General features: G+C 40.6%; 1 long non-coding RNA gene and 22 other non-coding genes across 23 annotated transcripts; 11 read left to right on the top strand and 12 right to left on the bottom strand.

Annotated features, from left to right (window-relative positions):
* Positions 1–345: 345 nt before the first annotated feature.
* Positions 346–438, bottom strand: trnay-gua (transfer RNA tyrosine (anticodon GUA)). The gene is made up of 2 exons: positions 402–438; positions 346–381 (listed from the first exon to the last, which is right to left on the bottom strand). It is a non-coding gene; the product is annotated as a tRNA-Tyr (tRNA).
* Positions 439–781: 343 nt separating this feature from the next.
* trnay-gua (transfer RNA tyrosine (anticodon GUA)) lies at positions 782–874 on the bottom strand. The gene is made up of 2 exons: positions 838–874; positions 782–817 (listed from the first exon to the last, which is right to left on the bottom strand). It is a non-coding gene; the product is annotated as a tRNA-Tyr (tRNA).
* A 342-nt stretch (positions 875–1,216) lies between these two features.
* trnay-gua (transfer RNA tyrosine (anticodon GUA)) lies at positions 1,217–1,309 on the bottom strand. The gene is made up of 2 exons: positions 1,273–1,309; positions 1,217–1,252 (listed from the first exon to the last, which is right to left on the bottom strand). It is a non-coding gene; the product is annotated as a tRNA-Tyr (tRNA).
* A 1,180-nt stretch (positions 1,310–2,489) lies between these two features.
* On the bottom strand, positions 2,490–2,582 carry trnay-gua (transfer RNA tyrosine (anticodon GUA)). The gene is made up of 2 exons: positions 2,546–2,582; positions 2,490–2,525 (listed from the first exon to the last, which is right to left on the bottom strand). It is a non-coding gene; the product is annotated as a tRNA-Tyr (tRNA).
* A 336-nt stretch (positions 2,583–2,918) lies between these two features.
* Positions 2,919–3,011, bottom strand: trnay-gua (transfer RNA tyrosine (anticodon GUA)). Its single transcript has 2 exons — positions 2,975–3,011; positions 2,919–2,954 (listed from the first exon to the last, which is right to left on the bottom strand). It is a non-coding gene; the product is annotated as a tRNA-Tyr (tRNA).
* Positions 3,012–3,279: 268 nt separating this feature from the next.
* On the bottom strand, positions 3,280–3,372 carry trnay-gua (transfer RNA tyrosine (anticodon GUA)). Its single transcript has 2 exons — positions 3,336–3,372; positions 3,280–3,315 (listed from the first exon to the last, which is right to left on the bottom strand). It is a non-coding gene; the product is annotated as a tRNA-Tyr (tRNA).
* Positions 3,373–4,662: 1,290 nt separating this feature from the next.
* trnay-gua (transfer RNA tyrosine (anticodon GUA)) lies at positions 4,663–4,755 on the bottom strand. Its single transcript has 2 exons — positions 4,719–4,755; positions 4,663–4,698 (listed from the first exon to the last, which is right to left on the bottom strand). It is a non-coding gene; the product is annotated as a tRNA-Tyr (tRNA).
* Positions 4,756–6,285: 1,530 nt separating this feature from the next.
* Positions 6,286–6,373, bottom strand: trnay-gua (transfer RNA tyrosine (anticodon GUA)). The gene is given in 2 exon segments: positions 6,286–6,321; positions 6,337–6,373. It is a non-coding gene; the product is annotated as a tRNA-Tyr (tRNA).
* Positions 6,374–7,372: 999 nt separating this feature from the next.
* On the bottom strand, positions 7,373–7,454 carry trnas-uga (transfer RNA serine (anticodon UGA)). Its single transcript has one exon. It is a non-coding gene; the product is annotated as a tRNA-Ser (tRNA).
* A 4,728-nt stretch (positions 7,455–12,182) lies between these two features.
* On the top strand, positions 12,183–12,275 carry trnay-gua (transfer RNA tyrosine (anticodon GUA)). The gene is made up of 2 exons: positions 12,183–12,219; positions 12,240–12,275. It is a non-coding gene; the product is annotated as a tRNA-Tyr (tRNA).
* A 130-nt stretch (positions 12,276–12,405) lies between these two features.
* On the top strand, positions 12,406–12,493 carry trnay-gua (transfer RNA tyrosine (anticodon GUA)). The gene is given in 2 exon segments: positions 12,406–12,442; positions 12,458–12,493. It is a non-coding gene; the product is annotated as a tRNA-Tyr (tRNA).
* Positions 12,494–12,623: 130 nt separating this feature from the next.
* Positions 12,624–12,716, top strand: trnay-gua (transfer RNA tyrosine (anticodon GUA)). Its single transcript has 2 exons — positions 12,624–12,660; positions 12,681–12,716. It is a non-coding gene; the product is annotated as a tRNA-Tyr (tRNA).
* A 1,573-nt stretch (positions 12,717–14,289) lies between these two features.
* Positions 14,290–14,382, bottom strand: trnay-gua (transfer RNA tyrosine (anticodon GUA)). The gene is made up of 2 exons: positions 14,346–14,382; positions 14,290–14,325 (listed from the first exon to the last, which is right to left on the bottom strand). It is a non-coding gene; the product is annotated as a tRNA-Tyr (tRNA).
* Positions 14,383–14,995: 613 nt separating this feature from the next.
* Positions 14,996–15,083, bottom strand: trnay-gua (transfer RNA tyrosine (anticodon GUA)). Its single transcript is given in 2 exon segments — positions 14,996–15,031; positions 15,047–15,083. It is a non-coding gene; the product is annotated as a tRNA-Tyr (tRNA).
* Positions 15,084–15,443: 360 nt separating this feature from the next.
* On the bottom strand, positions 15,444–15,531 carry trnay-gua (transfer RNA tyrosine (anticodon GUA)). Its single transcript is given in 2 exon segments — positions 15,444–15,479; positions 15,495–15,531. It is a non-coding gene; the product is annotated as a tRNA-Tyr (tRNA).
* Positions 15,532–19,370: 3,839 nt separating this feature from the next.
* LOC130179397 (uncharacterized) lies at positions 19,371–21,389 on the top strand. Its single transcript, XR_008829288.1, has 3 exons — positions 19,371–19,706; positions 20,405–20,557; positions 20,988–21,389. It is a non-coding gene; the product is annotated as an uncharacterized LOC130179397 (long non-coding RNA).
* Positions 21,390–24,020: 2,631 nt separating this feature from the next.
* On the top strand, positions 24,021–24,113 carry trnay-gua (transfer RNA tyrosine (anticodon GUA)). The gene is made up of 2 exons: positions 24,021–24,057; positions 24,078–24,113. It is a non-coding gene; the product is annotated as a tRNA-Tyr (tRNA).
* A 466-nt stretch (positions 24,114–24,579) lies between these two features.
* Positions 24,580–24,672, top strand: trnay-gua (transfer RNA tyrosine (anticodon GUA)). Its single transcript has 2 exons — positions 24,580–24,616; positions 24,637–24,672. It is a non-coding gene; the product is annotated as a tRNA-Tyr (tRNA).
* A 130-nt stretch (positions 24,673–24,802) lies between these two features.
* Positions 24,803–24,895, top strand: trnay-gua (transfer RNA tyrosine (anticodon GUA)). Its single transcript has 2 exons — positions 24,803–24,839; positions 24,860–24,895. It is a non-coding gene; the product is annotated as a tRNA-Tyr (tRNA).
* A 320-nt stretch (positions 24,896–25,215) lies between these two features.
* On the top strand, positions 25,216–25,308 carry trnay-gua (transfer RNA tyrosine (anticodon GUA)). Its single transcript has 2 exons — positions 25,216–25,252; positions 25,273–25,308. It is a non-coding gene; the product is annotated as a tRNA-Tyr (tRNA).
* A 342-nt stretch (positions 25,309–25,650) lies between these two features.
* trnay-gua (transfer RNA tyrosine (anticodon GUA)) lies at positions 25,651–25,743 on the top strand. The gene is made up of 2 exons: positions 25,651–25,687; positions 25,708–25,743. It is a non-coding gene; the product is annotated as a tRNA-Tyr (tRNA).
* A 321-nt stretch (positions 25,744–26,064) lies between these two features.
* Positions 26,065–26,157, top strand: trnay-gua (transfer RNA tyrosine (anticodon GUA)). The gene is made up of 2 exons: positions 26,065–26,101; positions 26,122–26,157. It is a non-coding gene; the product is annotated as a tRNA-Tyr (tRNA).
* Positions 26,158–26,287: 130 nt separating this feature from the next.
* trnay-gua (transfer RNA tyrosine (anticodon GUA)) lies at positions 26,288–26,380 on the top strand. The gene is made up of 2 exons: positions 26,288–26,324; positions 26,345–26,380. It is a non-coding gene; the product is annotated as a tRNA-Tyr (tRNA).
* Positions 26,381–27,163: the final 783 nt, after the last annotated feature.

Consider the following 27,163-nt stretch of genomic DNA (forward strand, 5'->3'; position numbering starts at 1 on the left):
AACCAGACTGTTAACAACTTAAAGAACAGAAAATGTTAATAATTTTCTGAATTTTGATCATGATATACCGTATATATTTCTATATTATATTATTTATTATATTTTATCTGATATATATATGTCTGTGTGTGTATATATGTGTATATATATATATATATATATATATATATATACTGTGATTCTCATCTGTAGCATCTGTAGCAATAAAGTTTGTTGTTCAGCGGTACATGGTGACACATATGTGCATAATGTACTAATGAGTACAGGAATGGCAACAGGTGTGGTCTTTGGTTTTTATTTGTTGGACACTAATTCTCTGTAACTGCTCCGCCTACAAAAGCCTCCTCCTTCGAGCCGGAGTTGAACCAGCGACCTAAGGATGTCAGCACTGCTCTCCTCTCCTACAGTCCTCCGCTCTACCAACTGAGCTATCGAAGGTATATAAATCTGTTCGTGTACTGCCGAAAAACAAACTTTATTGTTAAAGATGACCGCAACAATATATATTGTGTACTCATAAAGTTGTAAATATGAACATCTCTACAAATTCTTTATGCATATTTAGCCAAATACACATCAAGCCACAGATCTGCAATAATGTCAAATCAGGCAACATCATCAACCTGCAGCTGGACTAGTCAAGCTCAAGTTTCAGTTGTGGACATTATTAACATGGTTGATTCTTCCAAACACCTCACTGGCACTGTGGAAATGCTCTGTATGGGGCACGCATCAGCATGTTGTAGGTTGGACAGATCTAGGTACACCTACAAAAGCCAGCTCCTTCGAGCCGGAGTTGAACCAGCGACCTAAGGATGTCAGCACTGCTCTGCTCTCCTACAGTCCTCCGCTCTACCAGCTGAGCTATCGAAGGTATATAAATCTCTTTGTGTGCTGCCGAAAAAGAAACTTTATTGTTAAAGATGATAGCAACAATATATGTTGTGTAATGGTAAAGTTGTAAACATGAACATCTCTACAAATTCTTGATGCTTAATCAGCAATATACATGATCAAGCTATAGAACTGTAGTAATGTCATACCGGCTGTTATTATCACCCTGCAGCTGGACTAGAAAGGCTGAAATTTCAGTTTCTGGACATGATTTACAGAGAGCTGACTGCCACCGTAGAAATGCTCTGTATGAGGGATGTATCAGCTTGTTTTTACTTTATCTACTGGACAGTTATTCTCTGTAACACCTATAAAAACCTTCTCCTTCGAGCCGGAGTTGAACCAGCGACCTAAGGATGTCAGCATCACTCTGCTCTCCTACAGTCCTCCGCTCTACCAACTGAGCTATCGAAGGTATATGCCTCCACTTTTATACTGCTGAATAATCCACTTTTTGTTGAAGGTGACAGTAATAGTATACATTATATGTCAACGTTAAAGTTTTTACACTTTTTACTGTTGTGAAGCAACTTCGCAAAAAGTTCATACAACTGTAAACTAGTCGCCAATAATTGCACTGCCCACAGTTTTGTAATGAAATAAGGTTTTAAATATTTGAAACAGTAAAATACTTTTGGTTCATTATGAAACTGGCAGGACTAATCAGACTGGTTAGTTAGTAGCTGGTCCTTCAGTGTGGCCCAGGATGCATTTGCCTTCACACTGCTAAAACAGTGTGAAGGCGACCACTTCCTAATATGGTCTGAATGATCGGCTCTCAAATGCATTCACACCTGTACTAAGAGCTGGCCTGTGATGGATGTTAATACCAGGTCTGACTTCACTGAAATGCTCTGTTTTTCACTTTATCTATCAGAAACAGTGGCGGCTGCTGGTCTTATAAGGAGCGGAAGCTCATTTTTCGGCCTACATCATAAAATGTGTCCGTTTATTTATATGTAAATTCGCAGAGTGACAGAAGAGAGTCGCCAAACACAACGCTAGTCGTTTTTAACAAAGACAAAGTCGCTGAGGATCAGTAACGTCTCCAGATCCACTCAACACCACGAATGAAAAACTTGAAAACTGCTCCGGTGGATGCTTATACTTCAAGATCGCTGATTCGCTCATTTCGCTGTCAATCAAAAAGGGACTCAGCGTCAGACAGATCATCCAATCATCATGCAGAGGCCGAGCGTCCGGGCCAGCCCACTGTCCCATAGACCCCCAGAGACGCTGAGCGTCCGATGGGCGGGACAAAGCCCAGCATTTATCCAATGACCGTCTAGTTTCGCTGCAGTGGAACAACCCACTCTCTGCTTCCCCATTGAAGTCAGTAGACGCTCTGCGTCTACACTGTGTAAAGCACTGTGGCGCTGCGGGGATGAATGAGGAGGAAGTCGTGGCGGTTACCTGTAATAAGTAGCTGATTCTGAACAAAAGATGAACATGTTCTAGCGCATATTTAGTCAATGAAATGTACACACAACAGTTCATATTTGACCACTTATTTTGTTGACATTTTAGCAGTCTTAGAGCAATCACCCCTGATCAGGACCCTAATCTCTGTAACTGCTCCGCCTACAAAAGGCTCCTCCTTCGAGCCGGAGTTGAACCAGCGACCTAAGGATGTCAGCACTGCTCTGCTCTCCTACAGTCCTCCGCTCTACCAACTGAGCTATCGAAGGTATATCAACCTGTTTGTGTGCTGCCAAAAAAGAAACATTGTTGTTAAAGATGATCGCAACAATATATATTGTGTAATCATAAAGTTGTAAACATGAACATCTCTATAAATTCTTGATGCATATTTAGCCAAATACACATCAAGCCACAGATCTGCAATAATGTCAAATCAGGCAACATCATCAACCTGCAGCTGGACTAGTCAAGCTCAAGGTTCAGTTGTGGACATTATTAACATGGTTGATTCTTCCAAACACCTCACTGGCACTGTGGAAATGTTCTGTATGGGGCACGCATCAGCATGTTGGACAGATCTAGGTACACCTATAAAAGCCTCCTCCTTCGAGCCGGAGTTGAACCAGCGACCTAAGGATGTCAGCACTGCTCTGCTCTCCTACAGTCCTCCGCTCTACCAACTGAGCTATCGAAGGTATATAAATCGGTTTGTGTGCTGCCGAAAAACAAACTTTATTGTTAAAGATGACCGCAACAATATATGTTGTGTAATGGTAAAGTTGTAAACATGAACATCTCTACAAATTCTTGGTGCTTAATCAGCAATTTACCTGCAGTTGGACTAGAAAGGCTGAAATTTCAGTTTCTGGAAATGATTTACAGAGAGCTGACTGCCACCAGTATCAGCATGTTTTTACTTTATCTATTGGACAGTTATTCTCTGTAACACCTACAAAAGCCTCCTCCTTCGAGCCGGAGTTGAACCAGCGACCTAAGGATGTCAGCATCACTCTGCTCTCCTACAGTCCTCCGCTCTACCAACTGAGCTATCGAAGGTATACTCCTCCACTTTTATACTGCTGACCAATCCACTTTTTGTTAAAGATGACAGTAATAGTATACATTATATATGTCAATGTTAAAGTTTTTACACCTTTTACTGTTGTGAAGCAACTTCGCAAAAAGTTCATACCACTGTAAACTAGTCGCCAGGTGGACTCACTGGCCTGTTCACACCTGGCATTGACATCTGTCTCGGGTGACCCCATCACCAGGGTAAATAATTGCACTGCCCACAGTTTTGTAATGAAATAAGGTTTTAAATATTTGAAACAGTAAAATACTTTTGGTTCATTATGAAACTGGCAGGACTAATCAGACTGGTTAGTTAGTAGCTGGTCCTTCAGTTTGGCCCAGGATGCATTTGCCTTCACACTGCTAAAACAGTGTGAAGGCGACCACTTCCTAATATGGTCTGAATGATCGGCTCTCAAATGCATTCACACCTGTACTAAGAGCTGGCCTGTGATGGATGTTAATACCAGGTCTGACTTCACTGAAATGCTCTGTTTTTCACTTTATCTATCAGAAACAGTGGCGGCTGCTGGTCTTATAATGAGGGGAAGCTCATTTTTCGGCCTACATCATAAAATGTGTCCGTTTATTTATATGTAAATTCGCAGAGTGACAGAAGAGAGTCGCCAAACACAACGCTAGTCGTTTTTAACAAAGACAAAGTCGCTGAGGATCAGTAACGTCTCCAGATCAACTCCGAACAACGGAATGAAAAACTGCCGAAAAACAAACTTTATTGTTAAAGATGACTGCAACAATATATATTGTGTAATCATAAAGTTGTAAACATGAACATCTCTACAAATTCTTTATGCATATTTAGCCAAATACACATCAAGCCACAGATCTGCAATAATCTCAAATCAGGCAACATCATCAACCTGCAGCTGAAACAGCGACCTAAGGATGTCAGCACTGCTCTGCTCTGCTCTCCTACAGTCCTCCGCTCTACCAACTGAGCTATTGAAGGTATAGGAATCATCAATCAACAATATATGTTGTGTAATGGTAAAGTTGTAAGCATGAATGTCTCTAGAAAAAATTAATGCTTAATCAGCAATACACATGATCAAGCTATAGATCTGTAGTAATGTCATACCAGCTGTTATTATCACCCTGCAGCTGGACTAGAAAGGCTGAAATTTCAGTTTCTGGACATGATTTACAGAGAGCTGACTGCCACTGTAGAAATGCTCTGTATGAGGGATGTATCAGCTTGTTTTTACTTTATCTACTGGACAGTTATTCTCTGTAACACCTATAAAAGCCTCCTCCTTCGAGCCGGAGTTGAACCAGCGACCTAAGGATGTCAGCATCACTCTGCTCTCCTACAGTCCTCCGCTCTACCAACTGAGCTATCGAAGGGGGTCAAGTCAAACATGTCATCCTGTGCTGAGCATTTCAGATGGTGTCGGGGTTAAGTAAGGCAGCTATAATGGTGCTGTTCTTTCAGCTCTGGAACACTCGTGACATTTTCCCTTTTAAGCTGAGCTGATAAAAAGAGATGATGTCCAGGAAACTGGCTCTTCAGGATTCAACCTTGTGAATCCATATATGTACATAAAAGGTAAATGTTGTATGGAAGCACATATGTGTATTGTATCCACCATCTACATTGATCAGCTGCCAAATGTAAAGCATGTCCCATCTGAAACGTGGGATAATAATCTGCCTGAAGGTTGTGGGAAAGTTTACCGCTGAAAGCAGCTGGACAGACACATGATCACATAAACACACCGCAGAGAGTCCAGTGTGAGGCCACACCATACAGAAACAAATGATATTCATTGAACAGTGTTTTGCACCGAGGCATCACAATTTTCACTTTCTCACACACTGAGAATGAGATGGAAAGCAAACAGATCCAAGTCACTGAGGACGACTCAGGAAAGATTTAACCTCCAAAAGCAAAACAGAAATACAGACCTGCATATACAGATGCAAAAACAACATGAAGCCTGTAAAGTGTATGGACTGTTGTACAGATATATAGACTGCTGTTGTGACAATTGCAAGGTATACAGTAGAAATACCCTGTTCACCTTCACTGCTGAACACAGTGCCTTGCTGGACGATGTCAAATTGTTTTGTGGCTAAAGCTGTGATTTGACCTGGCATCAGGCTGTATAACAGCACAGCCAAAGACAGTGGCTCATGATCTGGACTGCTGAACTATTATTACTACTACTGAAGTATGTCTTTTTGGACACTTGATTGTCCCCTAGGGGATATATAAAGTATCTATCTATCTATCTATCTATCTATCTATCTATCTATCTATCTATCTATCTATCTATCTATCTATCTATCTATCTATCCATCCATTTGTCTATCTGTCTAATCTATATATCTAAAGGCAAGCTTCAGCATGTGGAACAAGCAAGGACAACCTTGTTAGGATAAGGTTAAGCAAGTAGTGGTTATGGTTAGGTTGGGGTTAGGGTTAGAGTTGTGTGTGTGGTTTAGGTGTTACTTGTGTTGTTTAAACAGTGACTTTATAGACACTTGTCTTCCTTATAGGGACAAAAAGCAAATCCCCTTAACATAAAGTTTAGGTCGAGGTTAGTATAAGGTTAGTGTGCGTGTGTTTGTGTGTGGGTGGATTCCAAGTATTACTCCGTTGTGGGGACCTAAGTCTGTTTCATTACACACATTATCAGGACTTTTTCTTATGGGGACAAAAAGCAAATCCTCATAATGTAAGGTTTAGTTTAAGGTTACGATAGAGGTCAGGGTGTGTGTGTGTGTGTGTGTGTGTGTGTGTAGCCAGGTATTACTCAAGTTGTGGGGACCTAAGTCACAGTCATATTTTGGGGACTTTTATGAGGACAAAAAGCATATCCCCATAGCATGTGTGTGCCTAACTCCGTAATACCTACAACCACAAAAAACTCCTCCTTCGAGCCGGAGTTGAACCAGTGACCTAAGGATGACAGTATTGCTCTCCTACAGTCCTCCGCTCTACCAACTGAGCTATCGAAGGGTTGTGCCTCACTTTTGTGTAACAACGTCTTGGGAAATGTCCAAGTCATGAAAATATGAATAATAGCTGCATTAGATAGAGCACCAGGCTGACTGCTGATAGGGCCACAGTCAAACAGATGAAAACATTCAACACTGCCAAACAGTTAACTACATTTTAACCGAATCCAGGTCCTGCAGCAAAGCTGTCAGGAGGGAAATGTTTTCAATCTATAATCATTAATTATTAAAGGTATGTGGTTATACATAGTCTGATTCTATATGTCTTTATGTATATATATATGTATATATATATATATATAGTTACAGGATTTAATCAGGTCAAAACTTTGGACTTTAATGTTTCTGCTCCAGTCCACACATGCAGGCGGAGCAGAGAAGACACATGTGGAAACTCCAGATCAAATGTCTCCTTTCTCCTTCCTCCTCCAGAGGGAGGAAACTCCATTTGGCCTCCGCTGACAGGTCAAGGTAGTCAGAACCGAAAAATAGACTTCCACAGAGTGTTTAGTTTACAGCGTGCAGTGACTGAGCTTGTTATTACTCATTTGTCAGTCCACAGGCTGACGTTGCAGTATGGCATGGAGAGAGTGGGAAGGGTTTCATTTATAAATAATAATTAGTCATCAACCTCTCAGACTGAGCTTTTTTGAGTATAAATTAAACCTTAGCTTCACATTTCAGTTTTAAGTTTAAGATCTACGTCCTTTCACTATGGAGGTCTGATTATGATTAGTAACCTGAGGACTTTACCTCAGCAGCAGAGAAACTATGGTTCTTGAAGATGGTAAATCAATCATTCAGTTGCTACTACAATAAAATGATTGGCATACCTTTCTTTAAGTTAAGAAAATACTGTAATTATTATGTTTATGAAACTTTTGAGGTAATGAAGTGCTGAAAACAAAGCACTTGTTACAAGGGTCATTGAGAAGGCCAATGTGTATGATGCTTGTCATATATATATATGGCAAAGAATCAATCAATAATTTAACATCCTCGCTGTGAGCAGGATTTGAACCTGCGCAGGGAAACCCTATTGGATTTCAAGTCCAACGCCTTAACCACTCGGCCATCACAGCTCCATGTACAGTCTTTCTGCCTCCATCAGTGCTCCAAACAGCTAACAGTGAGGCAGTGAAAAAGCAACTTAATGGTTAATGGCAACGCTTTTATCTGATGTTCTCATCCAGAACAACTGCTGAGCGGGGAGGAGGGTCTGTGTGTGCTGGTGAAGGACACTGTGTCAGGACAGATGGCTGATAAAGACAAATCTCAGAACTTCCAGCTCCAGAACAGCTTCTAGTGTTGCATTTTCCAAAAATACCAAGAATGTTACAAAGATCAGTTCTTTGTACAGTGATTTTAAGGCTCAGTACTGTGGAAAACATTTTAAAGGGAAATATAAAATGTGACTAAATAGTGCAAGGATATAAGAGTTTAATATTCAAAAATAAGAACAATACAGAAGACTTGAAGAAACGGACAAGTAAAGGTACTGATGCTTAGCTTGATAGCTAAAAAGACACAAAGTGTAAGGATAGTTTTGGTCCTGTTGGAAGCCAGGTCTTTGGTTATCAACAGAGGCTAGCAGTCCCCCCCTGCATTCAGTGCTTGTGCTAAGCTAGGCTAAACACCTCACAGTGCAACAGATCACAGGTTAAAAAAAAGTGATAAGTGAGTGCAGAATCATAAGAACTGCAGCTGTACTGCATGATAAAATCAAGCTTTCAACATCCCATCATGCTCTCTGACATGTATAGAAATGCTGAGTGGGTCCAGTTCACCATGAGTTTGGATCAAGATGGAAATAGGAAAATATCTGCATGACTTTAAAGAGGGTTGATTGTTGATTATTGGTGAATACACATACACAAACATTTTATACCAAGAAAATGGTATAGGCCCAAATGTTTGACCACTAAAGTAATGGGGGTCCAGTGGTATTTTCCCATTGCCTATCCTATCTATTATGTGGATCCACTTATCCATTAGTGTGAAGGGTCACTCCAAGTCAATACAGAAACCATTTCACACTATAATAAATCAGTCATGAATGAGTCATGACGCTATGAATTCCATCTGACCTGCACCAGTGATATCTTTATAGAGGCATTTATTCTGTATGCATACTTCCATTTCGTACTTTTTGTCATATTGAGTGAAGCGGAGTGTAGATACTATGTCAACAGATCAGTCACATGTTTCTGTCCTGATGCTCAAATTCTTGCTTTCCAAAATTATGTATCTTTCATTGATCCGTATCACATATCATCACTCAACTCCCTCAGAAGCTGATTTCAGATTGGAAACTTGTTCATTACTGCAAAAATGGCCTTCTCCACATCTGTTTTACAGCTGAGCTCGGCCCTCTGCAGCCACTGAGCTCACTCTTTAATAGTTTTGTCACTGGAAAATTCATAAATTAATATCTTTGCAGCAGAGATCAAGTCTGTTCTGTTTAGCATTGAGCAGCCAGGCTGGTTAGCTGAATCCCTCAGAGGTGAAATGTCTCTGGAAATACGGTCCATGTCAAACCTGAGCCTTGGAATTCTGGGAAACGCATTTAGCGCTACTCCCACAGTAACAGAGTGAATTTTATAGTATTAGAGTCCATCCCAGCAGTCAGTCACCAACTCCCCTCTGCGCATGGGAAACCGTAATTTCCCCTGTAATTACATTAAGCACAGAATCTCCCAGAATATTAGCTCAAATGGAGAGGAATGTGCAGCACTCTCGCCTGGCCACCCCGGGATTGTCTATACTTCTGAATGCTGTGTTTGTTTTCAATTGTGTTTTCTCTAAACCAAAACACTGGAGCCTCTCAAGGAAAAAGAGGAATGGCCACAGCGGGCTGTGGGATCTCTGCTGCTGCAGATACAGATGTTTATTCGATCACCCAAATACAGATATAAGGTTTCATGGAAGGGAGAGGGAGGGGGACATGTCGCCAGCAGCGAGGTGAACGGCACAGCAGAGCTGTTTATGAACTACAAGCTTTTTAAAAAGTTTTATTCTAGAATGAGACATCCAGTTCATTTACTCCGACATGAAGGGGTTCCTTACCTATGTTAGTAATGTTAAAGGTTAAAGTTATGAGCCTCTTTTAGACTTGCTGCTTGTCATCTTTTCCAATCACATGAGTTTTTTAAATATTGACAGCTAAATTTTATTTATATAACATGCTGGAATAAAAACACATGCACCTGCAGTGATTTAATGGTCAAGAGTAATTGACCATTGTACTCGGAAAATATCATATTTTCCAAAAAGGGATTGGATGAATGTGTTGAATTTAATTTAATTTGATCTAAGACACTGTACAGTCTGACATGGCTCACTGTAATGAACAGCAGTAATTAGGATTTAGACATAGATCAGCATAAAGAAAAATAATCCTCAAATAAAAATGTAAACAATTCCTCTAGCTGATCCAGTAGCACTGACATACTTGTGTTCTGCAAGCAGTAACACTTTGGCCTAACACATGTTAATACCAGCACAAGTAGTCACATGTTAATACCAAATGGGCTGTGTAAATGGGCCGTCTGTGTCTATGTACACCCACGCATTTTTGCTTTAAAACCTGCCAATTTTCTATGAACATCTTTCATTGGGTTTAATTGGTCCTACCTACCCATTAAAGGAGACTACTAGACTGTGAAAACCATTGAGCCTGCACACACGCCAAGAATATTTGAAATGTTTGTGCATGTTATTCTACTGCATTATGAATCAGAAAAGAAAATTAGCTTCTGTTTGGACATTGCTGATTCTGTCAGTTTGGACACACCATTTTAATAAGGTGAAACATGGGGATTCATTATTAGATAAACAGTGGAGCCTTATTACAGCCCCAAAAATTACTTTAATAAATGCTGTGAAAACAAGTGAAACCTGAGAGACACGGTTCGTCTGACAAGAATACATCAGATTAAGTAGAGAAGAATGTGAGAGTGCAGATGTAATTCAGGGCCAGTGTTATGAAAATACTGAGTTAACAACTGTGCTATCAGCTACTGATGGATTTAGTTTCATTACATTACATAACTGCTGTTCCTTCTTTTGCAAAGTGGTTAAATGAAGGATAACCAGATTTAGTCCCAAATACACTGGACACCCATGCAAACTTCACTCTACATTTTTACGTAATTTCTGGTGATTAAAGGATAGTACACTGTGTTGCTTTGGAAATGCATGCTCTGTGGCACGCAGACACAATCGTCTGTCTGCGACTTAATCCATATTTGCACAGAGAGTGTTTTTCACAAGTCACTCCCATATAATTACACTGCTAAGTGTTTGAGAGGGAGACAGGGGAGGAGATCTGGGTGGTCTCCTCTGACTTCCTCACTCCCTCCAGCACATCGACCGGAGACCTGTGATTCACCACCATTAGCATTCCACCACACCAAACTACCCGAGATGTGAGTGAGGAGCAGCCACAATGTCTCCATGTCTGACCCCCAATTTCACTGTTGGATTGAAACAAGGCCATCAGTTGCTGTTTTTACTGTTTAACTTTGAGCAGATTGGATTGTTTACTTTTTAGTACAATGTTTAATATATTTTGCCCAAGTTGGATCTTCCTCCACAGGTGTCCTAAACACAACTTTCTAGGTTCAAATCCAGAAAAGAATTTTATCTCAAACTATCCTCTGCTCTCTGAAAACTTTTTCTCTCTTACTTTACTTAAAGTTTTGCTAGTGCTACATAGCCAGCATAAGCGTTGACAGCTGTTTACTTACCAGTCTTGCCAAGAGCTTCACCCATCATTGCGTTTACAAGTTGCCTATAATACGCCCTCTGAGCAGCACTAGGTTTTCAGAGCAGACTGGAGGCTACAGTGACTCAGTATCAGAAAGTGAAAAGATGGGCCAACCAGGGTTGGGCTAGCTGGCTAACATGCTAACTTCAGTAGAAAAAAAGAAGTGACAGAAATAGAAGCAAAATAAGAGCGTTCCTCACCTCAGAGACAAATCTATAGACATCCATTAGACATTGTTTAGACAGATTTTGGTGAAATCCGGCTTAATGAATATGACAAATTGTTGGGATTTGCATGACTTACATGTCAAACAGTGGCGATTGCTCTAAGACTGCAAGGGAAGCTCAGCTTCCCCTAAAATGTCAACAAAATAAGTGGTCAAATATGAACTGTTGTGTGTACATTTCATTGACTAAATATGCGCTAGAACACGTTCATCTTTTGTTCAGAATCAGCTACTTATTACAGGTAACCGCCACGACTTCCTCCTCATTCATCCCTGCAGCGCCACAGCGCTTTACACAGTGTAGATGCCGAGCGTCTACTGACTTCAATGGGGAAGCAGAGAGTGGGTTGTTCCACTGCAGCGAAACTAGACGGTCGTTGGATAAATGCTGGGCTTTGTCCCGCCCATCGGACGCTCAGCGTCTCTCGGGGTCTATGGGACAGTGGGCTGGCCCGGACGCTCGGCCTCTGCATGATGATTGGATGATCTGTCTGAAGCTGAGTCCCTTTTTGATTGACAGCGAAATGAGCGAATCAGCGATCTTGAAGTATAAGCATCCACCGGAGCACTTTTCAAGTTTTTCATTCCGTTGTTCGGAGTTGATCTGGAGACGTTACTGATCCTCAGCGACTTTGTCTTTGTTAAAAACAACTAGCGTTGTGTTTGGCGACTCTCTTCTGTCACTTTGGCTAAATATGCATAAAGAATTTGTACAGATGTTCATGTTTACAACTTTATGATTACACAATATATATTTTTGCTGTCATCTTTAACAATAAAGTTTTTTTTTCGGCAGTACACGAACATATTTATATACCTTCGATAGCTCAGTTGGTAGAGCGGAGGACTGTAGGAGAGTAGAGTGATGCTGACATCCTTAGGTCGCTGGTTCAACTCCGGCTCGAAGGAGGAGGCTTTTATAGGTGTTACACAGAATAACTGTCCAATAGAAAGGCTGAAATTTCTGTGTCTGGACACGATTTCTAGCATCTTTAACAATAAAGATGTTTTTTTGGCAGTACACAAACGGATTTATATGCCTTCGATAGCTCAGTTGGTAGAGCGGAGGACTGTAGGAGAGCAGTGCTGACATCCTTAGGTCGCTGGTTCAACTCCGGCTCGAAGGAAGAGGCTTTTATAGGTGTTACAGAGAATAACTGTCCAGTAGAAAGGCTGAAATTTCTGTTTCTGTACATGATTTCTCGCATCTTTAACAATAACGTTTCTTTTTCGGCAGTATACAAACAGATTTATATACCTTCGATAGCTCAGTTGGTAGAGCGGAGGACTGTAGGAGAGCAGAGCAGTGCTGACATCCTTAGGTCGCTGGTTCAACTCCGGCTCGAAGGAGGAGCCTTTTGTAGGCGTAGCAGTTACAGAGAATTAGGGTGACGAATTTACATTTAAATAAACGGACGCATTTTATGATGTAGGCCGAAAATGAGCTTCCGCTCCTTATAAGACCAGCAGCCGCCACTGATGTCAAACTATGTCCATCTAGGTAAAAGAGGGCTAAATTTGGTTTAGGTTAAGTAATGAACTAACTTAAGTTCATCTATGTCTTTAAACCTGCAAATCCTCACTGGGAGAAGTGTTCAGTCCTTTTGGTGCTTTATTTTACAAGATTACACCATATAAAGTTTGGGATATGTTTATGATGGATGGGGAAGTGGAAGTGTCCCTGCTTCACCCACCAAATTAGAGTACAGGTGATGAGAATATAATGTCAGCTTCTTCCTGCTGCACAGACAGATATCCAGCACTGGTAAACTGAAAGAGGTTACAGCACAAATTCCCAGCAGAGACACAGATATCCAACTGCTCGCCAACAGGTGCTCACTGTTAAATAACAACATGACAAAACATTTACTGCCTTGTCAATCAGAAGATATGCCAAATAAATACTTCTATGCACGGTAGTTCTGCATGCCAGGTCACTGTCAGGACGATTATTTCCTTGGTGAGTTTGTCAAGTAAGTGAGGCCAAGTCCAGTCACACAAAATTAATGTTAGCTTCATGCAGATCTTTCTACCTCAGCTCCTGTTTCCTGTTGTGGCATTTATCTGTCATCCATGATTATTTATAGCTTGCTGCTTGGACTGCGTCCTTGGACTCTTTTATTGCATGTCCAGTGAATGATCTGGGATTCAGGTTCTGTGTCACTCATTATTAAGTTGCTCTGGAAAAAGAACATCAGTTTAATTCCTAACATGTAATGCAAAATGTAGGCACGGCTACCTAGCTAGCTGTCTGCCCAGATGCTTTAGCCTGGAGCCATATTGACTCCTGCCTGACTACCGGTCAGCATGGCCGCAGGCACTATTTACGCCGGCTCATGCCTGAGCCTACACAGAGACGTCAGTCTACAAAGTCAGGCTCACTTCTGATTGGATGAAACGACGGCCAAAAACCTAGAGAAGGCCCCCCAGGGACCCACAAGGCCATGTTGTGGTACCTCACTCTTGCTCTCACTAACCCTTTCTGTTGCTCTTTCTGAATACTGATTTCATATTGATTGATGCAAATCCACAGCTGCAGCCCGAGATGACTGTGACAGTTTGGTTTTATTCTGTTAGAAAACAATGTAGGGTTTTGTGCATCCATATTCAAATTACTAAATGGAAAAATTTATGAAACAGACAGTGAAGCACAGAAAATGACCCATCTAATTTAAATGCATTGTTGCAATGTAAGGTGGTTGGTTACCAGGGAGTGCATCAGTTTAGGCTACATCCACAGTAATATGGAGACCCCTAAAACACCTGGGTAGCATTGTAGTCTGGACCGGCAGACCTTTGCAAACGATGACGCAGACACTCACATCGTCTCCCGAACGTCAACGTGGTGCATGTCACAGCTGGTGTGATCCCATTACAAGATGAACTGTAATTTCATTTGTTGGACACACATTCAAAAGCCTCCTCCTTCGAGCCGGAGTCGAACCAGCGACCTAAGGATTTCAGCACTATTTTGCTCTCCTACAGTCCTCCGCTCTACCAACTGAGCTATCGAAGGATCAGCACTAGAGGATTTATATATATATTTTTTTTTTCTATTTTACATTTTATTTTTAAAGGTTAAGACACTAACAATATCATCAACAGTAAAAGTGGAAGAGTAAACACGATTTAAAAAACTCATACAACAGAAATCTATTTAACTTAAGTTGTGCCAAACAAAGGTAAAATATACATACAATGCTGTGAATTAAAACATTTGTAGCTGCAGTTTCCTGCTCTGCAAATTCTTTTTGCCTCATATTAGCCAATATCATCAACCTGCAGATGTACTGGTCAGGATCCAGTTTCAGTTGAGGACAATGTTCACATGTGTAATTGCAACAACTTCACTGGCACTATGGAAATGCTCTGTCACAATAAAGGTTAGAGTGCATGTTTGTGTGTCTGTGTTTGTGTGTGTGTGTGTGTGTGTGTGTGTGTGTGTGTGTGTGTGTTTGTGTGTGTCTGTGTTGGTATTACGCTGTTGTGGGGACTGTTTGCACATTCACATTATGGGGACTTGTCTTCCTTATGGAGAAAAAAAGAAAGTCCCCTCATTATAAGGTTTAGATTAAAGTTAAGATGTATATGCACGACAACCTCTTTAACAGCTACCCACAAAAAGTTCCTCCTTCGAGCCGGAATTGAACCAGCGACCTAAGGATGTCAGCATTGTACTCCTACAGTCCTCCGCTCTACCAACTGAGCTATCGAAGGAACACAAGGGGGCAAGGCAGCAATAGCCTGAACAATAAACCTTATTGTTAAAGATGACAGTAACAATATATATCATGTAACAGTAAAATTGGAAGCACAAAACATCTCTACAAATTTTTATACGTATTTGGCCAAATACATGATCAAGCTTGATAGCTGTGAGTAGCTGTCAGCTCATACCAGGCAATATCATCAACCTGCAGAGGACAAGCCAGGCTAATGTTTCGGTTGCGGACATTATTTACATGGTAATTGTTGAAGTCACTGGCACTGTGGAAATGTTCTGTATGAGGGATGAATGAGTTTATTTTAATTATTGGACAGTTATTCTCCGTAAGAGCTCCACCTACAAAACACTCTTCCTTCGAGCCGGAGTCGAACCAGCGACCTAAGGATTTCAGCAATGCTCTCCTACAGTCCTCCGCTCTACCAACTGAGCTATCGAAGGTGTTGGCAGAGCACATTTCTGTGTACACTACACATCAATAATCACGCTGTGCAGCGAGATGCCGCACTTGCTTCAACTGCTGCCTAGATTAAGTCAGGCAGAACAGTTTGATTGTGGGGTTTTCCTTTTTTAAAATGAGCTGAGAAAGGTAGATTATATATTTATATACAAATTCATCTCTTGGATATACAGGTCTTTCTCACATGAAACCTACCTGACTGCTTGTTTCTATGGTGAATATGTATTGTGTGTATGTGTTGAATGTTTCCAGCATTTTGTGTTATCCATGCCACAAAATGCCACTCAGGTCACTCAGGTCATACACATGCATGCATAACATATGATCATTTAAATGAAAATACGTCAGATACGTCAGATTGAATTTTGTGTGTGAATGTATGAATGTTTGTGTTTAAATGTATGTGTGTGTTTGAAGTTATATGATTTATTTACTGAGCAATTTATTCACTAAAAACAAACCTTTAAATAAATGGGAACTATCAGGGGAAACTGAATTTTAAGAGATTAAAATCAACTTGCAAAACTTCAACTTCACGAACAACAGAGTTTTTGCCTGTCCGTCCTGTCTCTCCTGTTAAACATGACAAAAAAAGCTGATATTTTTAGGATACTTAAGCGGAGAGTGATTATCTCATGCTGCTTATATGTCATTAAAATGTACACTTCTGTTAAAGCAGAAAATACAGGCTTGTTCTGCCGTTGTATATTCATGTCCTTTGCCCTGTGTTGCAACATGCTTATGCAAAGCCACCGTGTCTTGACTTGACTTGACTTACCCTCTGAATGAATCGTGGCCCAGCTGTTGACTAATAGTCCACATTCACCACTAAAAAAACACCATGTCACCACTCCTTGTGTCCGGAGTGTGGGTGGTGGGAGCAGGGAGGGGCTGGCCTAGTAAATAGGTTGGTGTGGTTGAGGGGGGAGGGCAAATAGGAGTTGTAGCATTGTATTGTTTGACTGACAGTGAGACAGCGAGGGGGAACGGGTGGTCCCGGCCCAGAGACAATGACTGAGAACACGCTGCCTCTCTGCTAAGCCCCCCTGTTTTGTGGTAGGGTGGGAAACCCCTTACAAATAGCCATCACAAGCATGATTCATGCCTTTATTGTGACTAGGGAATCTGCTTGGTGGAAATGTGGCACAGTCTCCGATGTCATAGTGTTGTGCACGGTCAGAAGCACTATGTGATTAGCTCAGGAGAATGTGGAAGCGTCTGGCTATTTGTGCTGCAGATGTAAGGAAAAAAAAATCCCCTTTTACAAAATAAGTTAAACACTGTAATCTGCAGAAGTTTGGTAGTATCAAACAAAAATCTGATAATGGGGTAAAGAAAATGTATAGGTAAGATTTGTTTAATCAAAATGATTCTGGTGCTACAAAATACTGTCTGACACTGTGCTTAAAATTATTATTATTATATATCCTTTATTTGTGGTGGTATGTTTGTTTTTATTTTAGATTCTATCATCCTAAACTAAATGTTCTATGAATTGCACTTTTTACTGTGTAGGTGAGATTTGAGGATATTTTTAATGCAGGTCATCAACTTATTAATTTCAAAAGTTTAAATTAGGGGAAATAGGTGTAAGTAGGATGCATAGTCAAGAGTGTGCTGATATTTTTTTTCCCACATTTACTGGCTATAATGAAATGTGTGTGCACGCCCTGCAGAGCAAATAGCCGACAAAAATTAAATGTTGTAAATGTAAATAAAAGTAAGTGTTGAGTATATCCAACTGCTCAGTATAAGATTGTTAGCTTTATTGTAAATTTTCCAATAAACATATATTTATCAATTATTTTGTTAACATCCCTTAACTGATGTGGCGATGCAAAAATAACTATTGAAGCTTCAAATTTCACTGTTGGGAAAAAGTTAGAATATAGTGCCGGATAAAGGATATTCCATAAAATAAGGCAAATAATCCTCATTAAACATATTATTATTACAAAAGAGCACAGATGAGAGAATACAGAAAATTCATTCATTCATAGTTTTTTTTTTTTTTTTTTAAAATACATGTTTAAAGTTTTTGTGCAAAAACTGTTGGTTTATAAAATGGTATATAAAATATATTTCCATTTGCTTTACATTCTTTAACTGAGTTTAAAACTGTTTTTATTCAAATGGTCAGTGTGGGACTGTTAGCTTTGTCGTAAGGGCTCCAATCAACAAACTGTTCATCCCTTTATTTTAACTTCACTTAACTGGGCTAACAATGCAAAACTCTCTTTAGCAGGAACATACCTCCTGAGGTTGAGGCTGTTTATTCAGAGGCTTAGGACTGTATTCAGTGAGGAGCTGTGAGGAGGGGGGGGGGGGGTGGGGGGGCACGTCAGAGTATCTGCTTACATTCGGCCCAATTAACAATACAATGGTGCAGGGATTTGCAAAGAATCAAGTAGGCCTATTTGTCAGCATAAATCTGTTAATTATTTGTGTAAATTAGTTCCCAAACAATAATTATCACCTACAATTAGGTAAGAGGAAGAAGAGAAGGAACTGTCATTAATTGTGTTTAAAATGCTGATAACACCAATTAGCCACTACATTCGTCCCTGCCGCTGCCACCCAAAGAGCGCTCTCCCCGTTGCGGAGATGAAACTCATTTACGCCCCCACCCTCCTCCAATGCACAGCGTTCCCAGTCATACTGGTTCAGCTGGTCAGCCATTCAGCTCCAGCTCACATGAACACACAGAGCTGTAATGTAATCTGGCATGAGGTCATGAAATTTGAAGGCAAATCGTTCCCAGCATGGAAAATGATACAGTGGGACTGGCACCGATAGTGACCCTGTGAGAAAACAGAAAACACTGATGACCACAGAGAGTGCAGATGAAGTAACATTTGGAAGGTCAGTGTGTGTTCTTAAGTAGCCAAATAACCTGCTGAAGCATCCTAGATGGTGAACTTTCATCTGCTAAGTCAGTGAACGTTGCTCAGATAAGACCGAAGAAAAGGACGGAAACGCACACAGAGAGATCTCAGCAGCAACAGGTGTGGATTCAAATACAAACTTGAGGACTTGCTGCCTGCTCAAAGCATCACCTGTGATTAAGTACAAACAAACTTTACACACCTTGGCAGCAGATTAGAGCATGCAGACTCTCCCTGATTTCACCATGCTCTGAATGGGAGTGCCAGTAAAGTGCCCAAAGTGTAACAGAATGTGAAACAGGCTGAGCACACAAGGTTTCAGCACAAACCACAAAACTTTTTAAAGAGCAAATAACGCACTCTTCCATTCCACAAATTAAAAGTTGAATCCATGAGCAATAAAAAAAAAAAAAAAAAACATTGCAGAATTTAAGTGCATAACAGCTGATAGCAAAGACAACAAGGTCAGTAGCACTTCTTTCATTATCTATATTGCATTCACCACTGGTAGTCAGGGCTGGTAAGACCACACCACAGACCAACCGCAGAGTTTTCAAACTAAACCAGGTTCAGCAGCCTTTCCAAAAGTCTCTGTTTTAGAGGCGCCAAAAAACTTTGGAGTAGTGCGGACACCAGGAGTAAACGTAGCAAAAGTCATTGGTTTTAAATCTAAGTGTGGACGTAGCCTTGGTCTGTAGTTTATGGTGGCTAATGCTAGCCAATGTTTGAAAACTTTTCTGTGTAACTGACATTTTAGGGTCAGTTTGCTAGCAGCTAGTTGCCTATTTACACATCCAGCAGGAGACTGAGGTACTAGAATTTACATTTCTGATGAACTTAATGTAAGTAATGTGTTTACTCTCCCTTTCGCTGTTATGGTCTTCGCTAATTGTCCAAGGGAAAATCTGGCTCTTTTGCCACTAACTGCTCCACAATGTTCATCTGCTAAGTCTCCAACCTTGTGTCTGTTCTGCGGTGCTGAGTAAGTAGTGTACAATTTGGGTGGGGGCTTGACTCTCTATGAGTTCATTACAACAGGAAACCCTTTACACATTACGCATAGTCATTCGATTCATTGTAAGTACAGGAGATTGAGTAGCTACTTCTTGTTGCCCCATGTAAAGATACAGTATGCGGCTTTAACTTTTTTTTCTGTCTTGCTTGGCTGACATTGGAATGCCTTGCTGAAGGACACTGCAACAGACACTGCTGAAAGAGGAGATAGTGTTTCCTGATGACTGTCCACACCCAGCCTCCCAGCCAGTCTGCAGGTTTGAACTTGTGACTTTAACCCGTAACCTTTATCTTTAAAGATGTCAGAGCTGTTATTAAGTGCTTTGCGTCCCACCTACAGATGACTTCATATTATATGATCATTTGTTGTATTCAACAACCTATACAGTATATTATGTATATCATATCTCTATTTTATGCCATATTGCTCTTTATATCACTGTTGGTTTTTCTTAAACACGCTTATGAGTTGAGGCAAAGAACCTCAGATGAATCATAACTTTAATAACTGTAATCTTTTTTAAATTGCATCATAAGGTATAATCTGTGATGAAATTGTGGCCACTAATCATGTTTCATTCATCACTACCTAGCAGCTTTTGATGCTTTTGTATCAAGAGAAATTAAAGGTTTCCAAAACCCCTTTCCAAGTGAATATTTATCTTGAAAATTTCATGTTACATATTACAGTTACATGTTATAATTATTTATCTCAACTTGAAACATGTTCTGTTACGAGATAAAACTCATCCATTTAGTCATTTAAACATTGAAATCACAGTGTAGTGGCTAATGAATTAAAATGATTTTTAACCACCGGAGGCAAGGTGGAGTAACCAACACACACACATATAAAGGATGCAAGGAGACATAATATTTTCAATAACTGAAACGACATTTATTTAATAATATACTCCAGTTGACTTTCCAAGTAAAACAATGATATCCAAAACAGGATGACGACTAAACTAATTCATATGCACGGTTGGCAAAACTGATGCTCTCCATCATCTGACCTGACACAGCCAGCAAATCCAAGACCTACTAATCAACTGCCAGAGCAGAAGGAACACAGCAGGATCACGTTACGTAATCAGCACCTACACAGGTAAGTCTCAGGTAATCAAATCATCAATCAACCATATTCTGTTTAAGGGACCTCATGACCAATTTTCTTGAATTAATGCCAATACTTCATAACTCATATTAACATAAATCAAACTTGAATGTAAAATACTGTATCTACATTATTTTCTTATTTGAATTCAAAAGCTCTTCCTCTCTAATATGGCTCCAGCACACACAGTCATCTATAACCTAAACAAGTGAATAAAATTCCCTTTTCAAACACATTTAGCCCAATTTTAACCTTGACATCTCAACATGTTTTGACCTGCAAATCACTAAATCAGGGCTGTTAATATTTCTAGACCAAGTTCATATAGAAGATGAGCTGCAAATTTAGTTTGCATATGCTGTGAATGTAAAACAGCTTAGTTGTTGTATGACCTTCAATTTTTTTTTTTTTTTTTCTAAAGGGAAAGAGCCGCCCAGTACATGTGGCTTCTGCTGGTCAGCACTGAGTGGATGAAGGTTTTTTTTTTTCAGCTTGTCAAGATTTTGCACCAACAAAAGCACTCCAAAAAAAAATAAAGGCACATATTACTTTGATCTGAGCAGTTGGTTGAATGTTAAAAACAATGAGCTGTAGAGGATTCCACATTTGGATCAATATCCAACAACCTCCAACAACAACAATGCAACAGAGAATCCATTCTTCCATGACACAATAGAGTAAAAAAAAAAATCCACACAATTGTACATATATAAAAACCTACAGGCATATCAGTTATTGAGTGACACTAAAACACCCCAAAAATAAATGTAACAATGGGCTAAATTGGATATCACTCCATTTTACAGATGCAGCTAATTCAACAAATTAACAAATGAGCCAAAACACGGCACAATACTGTGAGGCAAGTTCATTTTCATTAAATGATAACACATTCCAGCCAATTCGTTTTTTTTTTTTTTTTTTTTTTTTATTATTTGCGTATTCATAAATTCCGGGCACGGGCGCATGAACCTCAACCTTTGTTAATATGAATATATTGTGAGGCATTTGCATAATCCACTTCATAATCCACTGCAGCACTCGGCGGTAACAAAGATAAGGAGGGGTAGCCACTGTTTCTCCTGGGAACGCTACACAGATAAACGGAGCAAAAGAGACCCACTTTCTGCTCCTATTATGAGATAAAAAAAACAGGAAGGCTTTGCAAAGTTTTCACTTTCCAATGCATTTCCCTTTTAGAGACAGATGGTGGTGGAATATCATTATTTGTATGTTTTTTTATTTTTTCTTGTTTTTGTTTTTTTTTTTTTATTTCACAGACGCTGAAATTTACTGAATTTCCACAGAGACGATGTGCATGGGTTATTTATGTATCCGCCACAACACAGCATGCTGATTTTATTACCCCGCTGAAAGATGCTTCTCGCGGAAAAATGTTTTTCACACAAAAATTGAGAAAACTCCGGTGTGCAGCGGGAGGAATCACAGGGCGACAAATGAGCAAACAGAGAGCAAACTCCCAGCTCGTCCTGAACATCACTAATGAGACTCCTTTCAGCTTCAATATGGATGGAAGAGTGTATATGTGTGTGTGCGTGTGCCTGCATCATCTGTGTGTGTGTGTGTGTGTGTGCGCACCACTTTCTGAGAGCATGAATGTGTGTGTCGTGACTGAGGACTGAGGCGGTGAAAAGCTCTCTTACCCCCCCCCCCCGCAGTCTTTCCAAATTGGCCTCTGGGATGACGCCACCACACAAGTACATCCATCCCCGCTGTGCTGCATGCATTCCTGGTGTGTGTGCGTGTGTGTGTGTGTGTGTGTCTCTGCATGTGTGTGTGTGTGTGTGTGTGTTTGGACAATGGCAACACTTCCTTTTTGGCCTAAATGGCAGGGAGCCCCAGCCATTGTGGCCTGATTAGGGCTCCCATTCAAGCTCTCTGGGATTTCTAATTGTGGGGCCTTGTGCGGCGAACTCCCCCTCACTTCCCACCCCGCTACACTCCCCTCACGACTACTGTAAGACTTAATGAGACACAATTACTGCCCCCTAGGAGTCCTAGAGCGAGCCAATCACAAAGAGAGACAGAGACCCCCAGTGAATGGCCACTCAGAGGAGAAAGAGACAGAAAGAGGGAGCAGGAGGGAGGGGAGAATCACAAGCCCTCATTGTCCAGAGAAAGCACAGAGAGAGAAGCCTTTTTTTGGAGAAATATAAATGTTTTTATTTAATGCCGGCTCATAATTAGGCCCCTGAGAGGGAAAGGGAGAGCCAAAGGAGTGGAGAGGGTGGGGAGTTCAATAGGGAAAAAGGCCTGTAGGTACAAAAGACGAAGAATGACATGTTAGACGTGCTTAGGAGGAGGAGAAGGGAGGGAAGGTGGAGGAGGAGGAGGAGGAGGATAGGAGAAAAGAAAAGGGGACAAATAGATACTGAGGTGAAAAAACACAGAGGCAGAAAAAGAGAACAAAACCAAGTGGAAAAACTTGACAGGACTTTCTTCTTTTCTTCTCTTTTTTTTATATTGCTCTAAGCCTATTTGGCGTGGGAAATGGCCTGACATTGAATGATGCGTGCCAGGCGGAGTGAAAAGCCGGGGCAGTGGCTGTGTGTCTGGCAGGTCTGGCACTTCACGTTCGCTTTCGAGAGGTGAGATATTCCTCCATTCGAGGGGCCTTTCTGCTGAAACTGTGTGGGAAGCAATATTAACAGGGACTACAAGAGCTTGGATTTAGAGAGAACCTCAATAAAAAAGAAAAAAGAAAGAAAAAAGGCTCTTGACTGTATGGGAACATTTACTGTGTTATTCCTCTAGAAGAGTACAGATATTGTTGTGAGCAGTCATGTCTGGGGATTTTGAAACGTTCGCATGGAAAGGGGAGGTTTATTGCGAAAGTTGAGCCTCTGTATGATGTTCGCAGACGAGGAATATCTACGATAACAGATGTCACTGACCCAATAAAAGACTAAACGTCAATCAGTTCTCTGGAGAAATGCTGCATTCTTGGTTGAATTCAGTTTGCAGCACAATGCCCAACCAGCAGGAGAGGAGGCAGGTGTGACCCCCCCCACACACACACACACACACACACACACACACACACACCACACACACACATACACACACACACATACACACATACACACAAAAACAGAGTAAATAATAAAAATAAAAGGCTTTTTAAGACGTCTGCATTGATTTTCTCAAGATGCACTTGTGGATAGAAAGAGCTGCATTACATTTTAAAACTGTTTGGAAAAACCTAACTGGACAATGTTTGTCTTTTGGCAAGAATTTAACCTGTGAAAATGTAGACTCCGACAATGTCAACGTTTGGCTTCCCCACACACACACACACACACACACACACACCAATATTTAGCATTACAACAGCTATTTCTTAAGAGCAGAAATGATTTCAGTGGAGGTGGTTTGAGCCACACAAGAGATGTCTATGCTTCCAATATTGTCGTTATATATAATCCTGCCTGTTCCTTCGATAGCTCAGTTGGTAGAGCGGAGGACTGTAGGAGAGCAGAGCAGTGCTGACATCCTTAGGTCGCTGGTTCAACTCCGGCTCGAAGGAGGAGGCTTTTGTAGGCGGAGCAGTTACAGAGAATTAGGGTCCTGATAGATAAAGTGAAAAACAGAGCATTTCAGTGTCAGATGTTAATACCAGTCAGACCTGGTATTAACATCCATCACAGGCCAGCTCTTAGTACAGGTGTGAATGCATTTGAGAGCCGATCATTCAGACCATATTAGGAAGTGGTCGGCTTCACACTGTGAAGCTTTTGTAGGTGTAGAATAACTGTCCAGTAGACAAATTAAAAGCAAGCTGGTGTATCCCCCATACTGAGCATTTTCATTGTGGCAGTCAGCTCTCTGTAAATAATGTCACCAACTGAAGCTTGGGCCTTACTACTACAGCTGCAGCTTGGTAATAACGGCTGGTATCAGGTTATCACAGATCCATGGCATTATCGTATATTTCGCTAAATGCTAATGTTTATGCTTACAATTTTACTGTTACACAACATGATATACACACCCCTTCGATAGCTCAGTTGGTAGAGCGGAGGACTGTAGGAGAGCAGAGTGATGCTGACATCCTTAGGTCGCTGGTTCAACTCCGGCTCGAAGGCGGCGGCTTTTATAGGTGTTACAGAGAATAACTGTCCAGTAGAAAGGCTGAAATTTCTGTTTCTCCACATGATTTCTAGCATCTTTAACAATAAAGTTTCTTTTTCGGCAGTACACGAACAGATTTATATACCTTCGATAGCTCAGTTGGTAGAGCGGAGGACTGTAGGAGAGCAGAGCAGTGCTGACATCCTTAGGTCGCTGGTTCAACTCCGGCTCGAAGGAGGAGCCTTTTGTAGGTGTACCTAGATCTGTCCAACCTACAACATGCTGATGCGTTCCCCATACAGAGCATTTCCACAGTGCCAGTGAGGTGTTTGGAAGAATCAACCATGTTAATAATGACTAGTCCAGCTGCAGGTTGATGATGTTGCCTGATTTGACATTATTGCAGATATGTGGCTTGATGTGTATTTGGCTAAATATGCATCAAGAATTTGTAGAGATGTTCATGTTTACAACTTTATGATTACACAACATATATTGTTGCGTTCATCTTTAACAATAAAGTTTGTTTTTCGGCAGTACACAACTAGATTCCTATACCTTCGATAGCTCAGTTGGTAGAGCGGAGGACTGTAGGAGAACAGAGCAGTGCTGACATCCTTAGGTCGCTGGTTCAACTCCGGCTCGAAGGAGAAGGCTTTTATAGGTGTTACAGAGAATAACTGTCCAGTAGATAAAGTAAAAACAAGCTGATACATCCCTCATACAGAGAATTTCTACGGTGGCAGTCAGCTCTTTGTAAATCATGTCCAGAAACTGAAATTTCAGCCTTTCTAGTCCAGCTGCAGGGTGATAATAACAGCTGGTATGACATTACTACAGATCTATAGCTTGATCATGTATATTGCTGATTAAGCATCAAGAATTTGTAGAGATGTTCATGTTTACAACTTTATGATTACACAACACATATTGTTGCGGTCATCTTTAACAATAAAGTTTATTTTCCGGCAGCACACAAACAGATTTTTACACCTTCGATAGCTCAGTTGGTAGAGCGGAGGACTGTAGGAGAGCAGAGCAGTGCTGACATCCTTAGGTCGCTGGTTCAACTCCGGCTCGAAGGAGGAGGCTTTTATAGGTGTACCTAGATCTGTCCAACCTACAACATGCTGATGCGTGCCCCATACAGAACATTTCCACAGTGCCAGTGAGGTGTTTGGAAGAATCAACCATGTTAATAATGACTAGTCCAGCTGCAGGTTGATGATGTTGCCTGATTTTACATTATTGCAGATATGTGGCTTGATTGTGTATTTGGCTAAATATGCATAAAGAATTTGTAGAGATGTTCATATTTACAACTTTATGATTACACAATATATATTGTTGCGGTCATCTTTAACAATAAAGTTTATTTTTTGGCAGTACACAAACAGGTTGATATACCTTCGATAGCTCAGTTGGTAGAGCGGAGGACTGTAGGAGAGCAGAGCAGTGCTGACATCCTTAGGTCGCTGGTTCAACTCCGGCTCGAAGGAGGAGGCTTTTATAGGTGTTACACAGAATAACTGTCCAATAGAAAGGCTGAAATTTCTGTTTCTGTACATGATTTCTAGCATCTTTAACAATAAAGTTTCTTTTTCGGCAGTACACAAACAGATTTATATACCTTCGATAGCTCAGTTGGTAGAGCGGAGGACTGTAGGAGAGGAGAGCAGTGCTGACATCCTTAGGTCGCTGGTTCAACTCCGGCTCGAAGGAGGAGGCTTTTGTAGGCGGAGCAATTACAGAGAATTAGGGTCCTGATAGATAAAGTGAAAAACAGAGCATTTCAGTGTCATCACAGGCCAGCTCTTAGTACAGGTGTGAATGCATTTGAGAGCCGATCATTCAGACCATATTAGGAAGTGGTCGGCTTCACACTGTTTTAGCAGTGTGAAGGCAAATGCATCCTGGGCCACACTGAAGGACCAGCTACTAACTAACCAGTCTGATTAGTCCTGCCAGTTTCATAATGAACCAAAAATATTTCACTGTTTCAAATATTTAAAACCTTATTTCATTACAAAACTGTGGACAGTGCAATTATTTACCCTGGTGATGGATGTTAAAGCCAGGTGTGAACAGGGCAGTGAGTCCACCTGGCGACTAGTTTACAGTTGTACGAATTTTTTTTTTTGTGAAGTTGCTTCACAACAGTTAAGGTGACATGCTACACATCATTTGATGCGTTAGTCTCCAAAACCATCCAAGTACATTTATAATCAATCAGTAATGTAACCCGTGAAACATCTATCATAGCTTTTTTTTAACTCACTGCTGTTCTCTCTCTCTTTTTCTCTCTCTCTCAGTCACACTACATTCTGTAAACGTCTGAAAAAAAGCCATAAGGAATATTATTGTAAATTTAATACATCTTTTATCTATCTTATATATAATATAGTAATATTATATAGTAACATTATATATTTTGTATATCTATCTATATTTTAACAGATAGATGAAGCCAGAAATATCATGTATTCCGTGTCTGAAAAAGGCTTT

This window comes from Seriola aureovittata, chromosome 12 (assembly GCF_021018895.1).
Source record: "Seriola aureovittata isolate HTS-2021-v1 ecotype China chromosome 12, ASM2101889v1, whole genome shotgun sequence".
In the NCBI taxonomy this organism is placed as follows: domain Eukaryota; kingdom Metazoa; phylum Chordata; class Actinopteri; order Carangiformes; family Carangidae; genus Seriola; species Seriola aureovittata.